The sequence below is a fragment of the Tenrec ecaudatus genome, chromosome 5 (genome assembly GCF_050624435.1).
Source record: "Tenrec ecaudatus isolate mTenEca1 chromosome 5, mTenEca1.hap1, whole genome shotgun sequence".
NCBI lineage: Eukaryota > Metazoa > Chordata > Mammalia > Afrosoricida > Tenrecidae > Tenrec > Tenrec ecaudatus.
Window position 1 is genome coordinate 101,766,065 of NC_134534.1, and position 9,678 is coordinate 101,775,742.

Consider the following 9,678-nt stretch of genomic DNA (forward strand, 5'->3'; position numbering starts at 1 on the left):
GGTGCCTTGAATGTCATTGTGGGGGCTATGAATAAAGTATTGTGGAGAATAACAAAGCTGCTATGAGACTTTGAATTATCATGATAAATGTCCTCCCATCTTGGTTGTACCAGTTATAAATGAAGGATAGGAAGCATTTCCATGTTCACCCTTGCTGAATGATTTCAGTTTACTACCTGAGTGGCTGTTACAGAACAGGAGGTCTCATGGAAGCCAGAAGAAACATGCAAGACATACAGGGAGTGTGATGGCCGTGTCCTCAAATGAGACATCTGTTGCTCCTGTTGTGAAATTCAAGGAATGGGGTTGACTCAACATCACCAGTTTCCCAACCACCTACCAAATTCCTTCTCAGTCACTGTTTTTCGACCTTTGCTGCAGATAAGATTCACCTAGGAATGGGCTCTTTGAAAAATTCTGATACCCAGGACCCAGCCCCAGAGACTAGATTTTATTACAAAATCTAGTACCCAGCTGAGAGTGAGAATGATTGATTACCTCTTTGTCTCAGCCCGGGGATGGTGCAGAACTGGCAGCATTTTTCTCCATCATTCATGAGACAAATTCAATGACAGCTAACCCCACCACCTGCTACCACCACCTTTAGTCTGTGAGTCTGGCACACCCATTATCTACTAGAAGCTTGAGAGAAACGCAGAATATCAGGCTCTATCCAGAGCTACCAAATCAAAATTAGCATTGTGATAAGATTCCCAAATTATATGCATGCAAATAATTTTAATATCACATGTAAGTAAAATGTTGCTAACTGTAATCCAAAAATAGTTGTCAAAGTACAAAAAACTACCAGAAATTTAAGCTGGATTCAGAAGAGAATGTGGAATAAGGGCTAACAAGGTGATATCAGATGGATCTTGGCTGAAAGCAGAGAATACTAGAAAGGTTTTTACTTGTGTTTTTTGACTAAGCAGTATTTTATTGACTGTGTAAAGGATCATAAGAATCTAGGGATAACATTGTGAAGGAATTACAGCACGCTGAATTGCATTTATATGGAACTTGTATAGTCATTTGAACAGAACACAGAGATATTGCATGGCTTGAAAACATTGGGCCAACTAACAATATCATCACAAATGAAGAAATTTATGGATCCACCATCAACACCCATAGGTGTAGCACTCAAGATAGCAAAGATGTATGCATTGGGAAAATCTATTATAAAAGAGCTCTTTAAAGTGTTAAAGAGCAAATATGTCACTGAAGAATAAGGTGCACCTGACCCAAACCATGTTATTTTCAGTTGCCTCGTATGCTTGTGAAAGCTGAACAATGAATGAGGAAGACCATAGAAGAATCGATGCCTTTCACTTTGGTGCTGGTGAAGAATATTAGCCCTACCATCTAAAGCCAAGATTTAGCACCAGTAGCAGTTAACTTCCCGTGTTATCTTTAGGAACAAACGCCCTTTGGAGAAAGTATAAGAAAGTCCTGGAGCCTTTGCCGAGTCCAACTGCGAAGTTTTCCTTCACACACCTCCTCTCCCAGACCAACCCATCTGTTATCTTTCTTCTTCCAACTGCTAAAACTCTCCACAGTCTGGCTGGGTCAGAATTGCAGTGACTTTGGTGTGAGGGGCCGATGTGTTACATTCCTCCCACTCTTCCCCTTCAATTCGCATCGAAAGACTTTATAGAGTGACTTAATCGGAGGCAAGAAGAGAAAGACGACGAATGGCTTTTAGGGAAGACCTTCTGTTTGTTTGGGAAGCAAAAGAAGGAAAGCTTTCCCTGGACCTTCTCAAATCATTTGCATGAGGGGTCAGAAGTGATTAGCGCAGAATTTGGATTTTCTGTGAATGTTTCAGACCAGCTCTGCTTTCAGCCAAGATCCTTCTGCTATCACCTTGATTTAGCAAAGGACAGCCACACATTGTTCCTTCTCCTCCCGCTCCTGTGGTAACGTGTTAGCTAAGGTAAGTTATTGTAAGCAGACTTCTTGTCTTTACTAATATCCAAGAGGTCACCTGTCATCTGAAGATTTATGATCAGATAACTCTGGGCACCTTTAAAGCAGTGTACCTAAATCATGCTTGCCTTTTGGGAGTGGCGGGGGAGTGAAAATACAATTTCTGTAGGAATAGCTCAGTGATATTGGCTTTTTATTTCACATTGTACTGCTGTTCTCATTATCTATGCCCACAATATTTTATCACCATTAATTTATAGTCTCTGTCACTGAAGTTTTCATCTGTGCTTTAATTCATATCAATAATTCTTTATCAAAGAATGTGTAAGTACTAAACATTCTGTATTAATTGGAGGAACAGTGATTCAGTTTAATAACGCCTTCATGGGATAGTTTTTAGATTCCATGATTTAAAGATTATTTTCTGGCATTAGATTCAGGATCTAATGAGCCTGGTTCTCATGGGAATTTAGAGTTCTGTTCCACACTTCCCTTCATTTTGATCAGGAACTTCCAGTTATGGTAGTTGGGCACCATCCATTGTTTCTGGTTTCTTGATAATGAAGGTGATAAGTAGTTCAAAGAGGCAATTGAAACTGCATTCCATTTCCAATTCCCTGGTCTTTTTTCTATGCTGTGTCAGGTAAATACAGACCAATTGCTATATCTTGTATGGCCACTAACAAACTTTGGGTTTTTTTTAAATCATTTTATTGGGGGGCTCTTACCACAATCCATACATACATCTATTGTGTCAAGTACATTTGTAAATATGTTGCCATCATCATTTTGAAAACATTTTCTTTCTACTTGAGCCCTTGATATCAGCTCATTGACTCCCTCCCCCAACCGCCTTCCCTCATGAAACCTTGATAATTTACAAATTATTTTTTTCACATCTTAAACCTACCACTGTCTCCCTTCACCCACTTTTCTGTAGCTCCTCCTCCAGGGAGGGGGTTATATGTCAATTGTTGTAATAGGTTCCCCCTTTTCCCTTCCCCTTCTGGTATCCCTACTCTAATTATTGGTCCTGAGGGGTTTATCTATCAAGGATTCCCTGCCGTGAGAGCTCTTATCTGTACCAGTATTCATTCATACTTTGGTCTAGCTGGATTTGTAAGGTAGAAGTAAGGTCATGATGGGGGAAGTGGGGAGCAGCGTTAAAAAACTAGAGGAAATTTTATGTTTCGTTGGTGCTATACTGCACCCTGACTTGCTCATCTCTTCCTTGTGAACAAACTTCTAGGACTGTAGACATGCTCACTGAACTGGAAGGTAGAATGAAGGCATCATCAACAGGTTGTTGGTAGAACTGAGGTAGAATGAAGACAAATTGACTGCCTAGACTCATGAAACTTTGAACTAAGAAAGCTATATCCCATGAAGTGTTTGCTTAAATCTATGTAGTATAAACAAGTACAATCCTCTCTCTTTTAAAACGTTGACTGCTATTGTCATTGCAAGATTATGTTAAAACACTTTATTTGCCATTTCATCCCCATTCTTTCCTCCTCTGGTATATAGCTTGATAGTATCTGCTCTATTCATTTTAATATGGGACCATTGTTTTAAGTCTGTCAGTATTCCCGGGACCATAAACAAAAATTCACTATTACACAGTGAACGATTTCCCCTCTTGATAACCACTAGTGATCATCATTGGTCTCTTTACAATTATATATATATATATTCTGAAGGTGATACTTAATACTATTTGTTCTTTTATTAATTAGATTTTCACTTAGCAAAATATCTTTGAGGTTTATCAGAATTTTATTTTTCTGTAAGGCTGAATGGCATTCTATGGTCTGTTTGTACCATATATGTTTGCCCATTCATCTATTTATAGGCACTTGGATTGTTCTTTTTCTTCCTGTGAATAATGCTACAAGTATCATTGTACTTATGTATCTGTTCCTGATTTTGGTTTTAGGTCCCTAAGGTGTCCTCAATTTTATTGACTGTGTTTATCCTTTCCTTTAGCACAGCCTGTGCTGGGCTCCTGGGGGAGAAGGAGCATGTGCTTGGTACAAGGAAATCAAAAGACCTCCTTGGAAAAGAAGAAGAATGATAAGAGCAGGCAATGCTCATTTTGGTGTCTCAAGTGCTAGACTTCCTTCTGGGTATATTTGACCCACTGATTCAAAAAATGGCACCAATTTTTCCCTTTCAGCTCAAGTTTTTGAGATACAGAACATATTCCATAGACCACTCTTCACTCTGCTCACTCATAAAACAATCAGGGTGTTTTAATGTAGTGTTAGCTATCTGAGATAGTAGAAGTGCACACTGCTTTTACTTAAAGTAGTCTGTGTTGTACTAAATATTGAGGTCAATTAATACTTCACATGGTGTCCTGTGATCCAAAGATATATTTGAACTGTGCAAATTACATGAACTTGGAATTTCCCCCAAGTATCACTTCATCTTTATTGTCTTATCCTATAATTTGTTGGTCTTAATTCTTTTTGTAGTTAAAACTAGGTAATAAATTAATGTAACTTAATAGTGGAAAATATAAGGGAACACCGTGTCTAAGAAACTAAAGCTGATGGACTCTATCCAATGCAATTTTCTGTATGAGAGCCCCCGCAAAATCCCAATAACAGCCCTAAGAAGACACCAAGAAAATTCTTTCTTGTTGTAGGACTGTGTAGTAAGAGGGGGAACGCACACACACACACACACACACACACACACACACACACAATCCAGTTGGCACCGAGTCTTTTCTAACTCATACAGAATAGAACTGCTCCATAGGATTTCCAAATCTGTAAATCTTTGTGGAAATGCCACATCTGTCCCCGTCAAAAGGCAGCCCTTTTGTGGAATTCCAACCTCTGACCTATTGGTTAGTAGCTGGAGTCTTTAATCACTGCACCACCACGGCTACACATACACACGCAGTCAGGTGAATTGTTCAGTAGTTTAACTGCCCCCTTTATGTTTATTTGGAAGGTCACTGAGGAATTAGAAGGGTTGGTTACAAGAGAATCATTTGATAATTATAGGAGAAAAGAAAGCAAAACATTATGGACCAGGTGATTTTAAATTATCATTCAGAGATTTATTTGAGGTAAGTTGTAGTTGAAAGGATAAATATTTCTCAAATTTTTTGATCACACATACCATGGATACATTATTAGAAATAAAATTGAGAGTCCAAACAAAACAAGGAGAGCCCAAACAAAGGAAGAGCACACATACAGGGTAAAGAGAAAGGAATACTGAATTGTGTGGCTCTAAGAAGTTTGAATTCTCATCTCAGCTTTGCTGTTCAGCCATGGAACAGCAGCTATTCATTTTCTAATTGTCTTCTCATCAATGAGATGGAAAGTGAAACATGATCATCTTGAATCCCTTTGGGTCTCCCAGTCCTACAACTCTTTTTTTTTTAATCATTTTATTGGGGGCTCATACAATTCTTATCACAATCCATACATACATCTATTGTGTCACGAACATATGTACATTTGTTGCCATCATCATTCTCAAAACATTTGCCTTCTACTTGAGCCCTTGATATCTGCTGCTCCTTTCCCCCCTCCCTCCCCACTCCTCCCAACCTCATGAACCCTTCATCATTCATAAATTATTATTATTTTGTCATATATTTCACTGTCCAATGTCTCCCCCCGCCTTCTTCTCTGCTGTCCCTCCCCCATGGAGAAGGCTATACGTAGATTCTTGTAATCACTTCCCCCTTTCTAGCCCACATTCTCTCCACCCTCCAGGCATCAACCACTCTCACCACTGGTCCTGGAAGAGTCATCTGTCCGTCCTGGATTCCCTGTGTTTCTAGATGTTATCTGTGCCTATGTACATCCTCTGGTCTAGCCAGATTTGTAAGGTAGAATTGGGATCATGATAATGGGGGCGAGGAATCATTTAAGAACTAGAGGAAAGTTATATGTTTCATCAGTGCTACCCTGCACCCTGCCTGGTTCATCTCCTCCCCACAACCCTTCAGTAAGGGGTGTTCGGTAGACTACCATTGGGCTTTGAGTCTCCACTCTGCACTCACCCACATTTTCAATGATATGATAATTTGTACCTTGATGCTTGATACCTGATCACTTCGACAGCTCGTGGTCACATATGCTAGTGTGTTTCTTCCATGTGGGCTTTGTTGCTTCTCAGCTAGATGGTCGCTTGTTTATCTTCGAGCCTTTAAGACCCTAGATGCAATATCTTTTGATAGCTGGGCACCGTCAGCTTTCTTCAATACATTTGCTTATGCACACATTTGTCTTCATTGATGGTATAAGGGAGCTAGGCACCCATTGATATGATTTTTAGTTCTTTGATGTCTGATAGCTGGTCCCTTCTGCACCTTGTGGTCAGACAGGCTGGTGTGCTTCTTCCATGTGGGCTCTGATGCTTCTCAGCTAGATGGCCGCTTGTTTTTCTTCAAGCCTTTAAGACCCCAAACGCTATATCTTTTGATAGCCGGGTACCATTAGCTTTCTTCACCACATTTGCTTATGCACATGTTTGTCTTCAGTGGTCGTGCCAGGAAGGGTCCTACAACTCTTATATAACTTATGCTAATATGTGGACAGGTTCAATTAACATTTAATCTGTATATACTATGAGGACATTTGTTGAATTTTTTGCTGCAAATATATGAATTTTCTGTCAGTCAGTGGAACTTATATGGAAAACTAAATTAGATTCCCATACATTTATATATAGTTAATGACAAAAGTCAAGGACTATAATGTTCAGTTTGGATTTCAACTCAGTGTAAAGAAGACCACAACTGAACCAATCCTCACAACTAGAGCAATAGGTAACATCACAATAAATGGAGAAAAGTTTGAAGTTGTCAAGGATTTTGTCTTGCTTGGGCCCATAATCGATTCAGAAGGAAGCAGCATTCAAGAACTCAAAAGAGATGTAGAAGAGTTCAAGAAGAAAGAAAATGTTTTGAAATTGATTGTAGCAGCAATTGTGCAAGTATGCTTGATCTATTTGAATTATAGAATGTTATGACATCTGTAAGAGCTCCCAATAAAATTATGAATAATTTTAAAAGAGATCAAAAGACATGTTGCATTGGGTAAGTCTGCTGCACAAGACCTTGATAGTGTATTGAAAAGCAAGGATGTTACTTTGAGGATTAAGGTGTGCCTGACTCAATTGCCTCATATGCATGTGAAAGTTGGACATTGAATGAAAACGACTGAAGGGAAAAGCAATGCACTTGAGTTCTGGTGCTGGTGAAGAATGTTGAAAGTACCATGGACTGCCAAAAGAATAAACAAATGTGGTTTGCAAGAAATACAGTGAGAATGCTCCTTGGAAGCAGGGATGGTGAGACTTTTTCTCACATACTTTGGACATGTTATCCAGAAAGACTGGCCCCTGGCAAAAGGACGTCATGCTTAGTAATGTGGCAAGACAGCAAAAAAAGACGACCATTGACAAGATGAATTGACAGAGAGGCTCGAACAATAGGGTCAATCATAAGACCAATTGTGAGGATGGCACAGGACCTGGCAATGTCTTGTTCCGTTTTTCATAGAGTTGCTATGAGTCAGAAACAACTTGATGATACCTAACAACAACAAGGTTATATCCTTCTAGAGCAGCCTAGAGAAACCAAAGAGCTACAGGAAAGGAGTGATGGAATACAGTGGGGTTCTGTGAATGTTTGTTGAATGATAACTATAACAGTCCATGCCTGACACTATTATCCAGATGATTGGCTTGTGGCTCAGTCCAGTGTGCACATTTTCATTTATATGCCTTCATGTGTATATGTGGAGGTAGTAGAGGTTCAGCGATAGAATTCTCACCTCCCAGGTGGCAAACCTAGATTTCATTCCTGGCCCAATGCTCCTCCTGCACAGCCACAACCCCTCCGTCGATGGAGGGTCTTGGGTTGGTATTGTGCTTAACAGGTTTCAGCAGTGCTTCCAGGAAGAAAAACCTAGTAATCTACTTTCTAAAGGGACCCATAGAGTGCTGCTTTTCAATGTTCCTTGACTTTCAGGAACAAAGAGGAGTCTGAAGGAGCAAGATCAGGACTGGAGGACAGATGGGGATAAACTCCTCAGTGGATGGAGGTGCAGGGGATCCCTCATTGAAGTTTGGTGACTTTTTCTCATCAATGCAGATTTAGATATCCAGTTTCTTCTTGATTGGCCTTTAATTTCCCTGTGTTCTTCAAGAAAATCTATCATGATTACCCTTTGGTAGCCCCCCGCCCCCAAATAGTGACCATAACCTTGTGGACTGATTCCTCTGCCTTGAATTTAACTGGCCCAACAGATCCCCACGGAAGCCAATGGGGACAGTTAACTGGATGTTTTAACTGGGCCTGATATTTGAAGGCATCCTAATGAGATTAAGCTAAGCGTATTACTGAGAGGACTTGTCTGCAGTCACCCCCTGATCATAGGTACATGTGTAAATATGTTTTCTTTGGAATAAACCCATGCATGTGTGAACTGGAACACTATATTTTATGTGTTTATGCACATGTGTAACCATCATTTTATGATCATGATCAAGTAGGTAGTTGTTGATCATAATTTATGTATTCATGTTTATGTAGACAATCCCTTACATGATATTTACTTAATAAGGCAAGTAACATTCTTACCGAAGTGCCAGAAAGACAGTAAATGCGGAGCTTAAACATTGAAGAGCTCGTAAGATCAGGAATGATTTGACACACTTAGCTGCTAACCGAAAGATAAGATTCCAGCCTACCCTGAGGGACCCTGAAGGCTGACTTCTGAAAAGTCAGCCATGGAAAAGCCTATGGACAGAGTTCTGCTTTTACACTAATGGATATTGCCAGGAGTCGGCATCAACTTGAAGGAACTGAAGCGATTTAAAAACTTTGTAAAAAACTGTGCTCCTTTTGATATTGTCATTGATGGACTCAGTGTTGCCAAAATGTTTCCCAGAGCTCGCGAATCTCAATTTCTTCTGGATGTGGTAACTCACCTGGCCAACCAGAATCTGCGCCTGCTGGTCCTGGGCCGGAAGCACATGCTAAAGCAGAGTTCCCGGTGGAGAAAGGATGAGATGGAGAAGGTGCAAAGGCAAGCAAGTTGCTTCTTTGCTGACAACATCTCTGAGGATGATCCATTCCTTCTGTATGCCACACTGCACTCAGGAAACCACTGCAAGTTCATCGCCAATGACCTGATGCGGGACCACAAAGCTTGTCTGCCCGATCCCAGGACCCAGCGCCTGTTCTTTAAATGGCAGCAAAGACATCAGCTGGTGATTACTAGCAGATTTCCAGGATCAAAAATAACTTTTCAGCATGTCCTCAGATATGACACAGTGGTGCAGACAACGGGAGACTCCTGGCATATACCGTATGATGAAGACCTGGTGGAAAGATACTCCTATGAAGTGCCGAACAAATGGCTCTGCCTTCACCGAAAGACATAAGGGACTGTGTTGAGCCGGTGACGGAGTGTCCCCTGGGGCGGCAGCCGAGCTTTTGGGCTGATGCTTGTTTGGGATGTTGCCTGTGTCCTGAAGACAAAAAAATTCCATTAATACTCTGTTTGGGTTGGTCTGTATACTAACAAACTGATTTTTCAATTAAATGCGATATAAGTTCTTTTCATAAAAAAAAAAGATCAGGAATGATTTAACTAGGAACAAGTACTGGAGTGTAGCTTTAAGAGGTAAGTGTGCAGAGCATAAAAACAAGCAACAATCAAATAACAAAAAATGACATTGAGAAAGGAATACTTTATTTTTCCACAATGA

At 40.2% G+C, this 9,678-nt stretch overlaps 1 pseudogene; it reads left to right on the top strand.

Moving 5' to 3' along the window:
• Nucleotides 1-3,188: 3,188 nt before the first annotated feature.
• On the top strand, nucleotides 3,189-9,351 carry LOC142449208 (mitochondrial ribonuclease P catalytic subunit pseudogene; annotated as a pseudogene).
• Nucleotides 9,352-9,678: the final 327 nt, after the last annotated feature.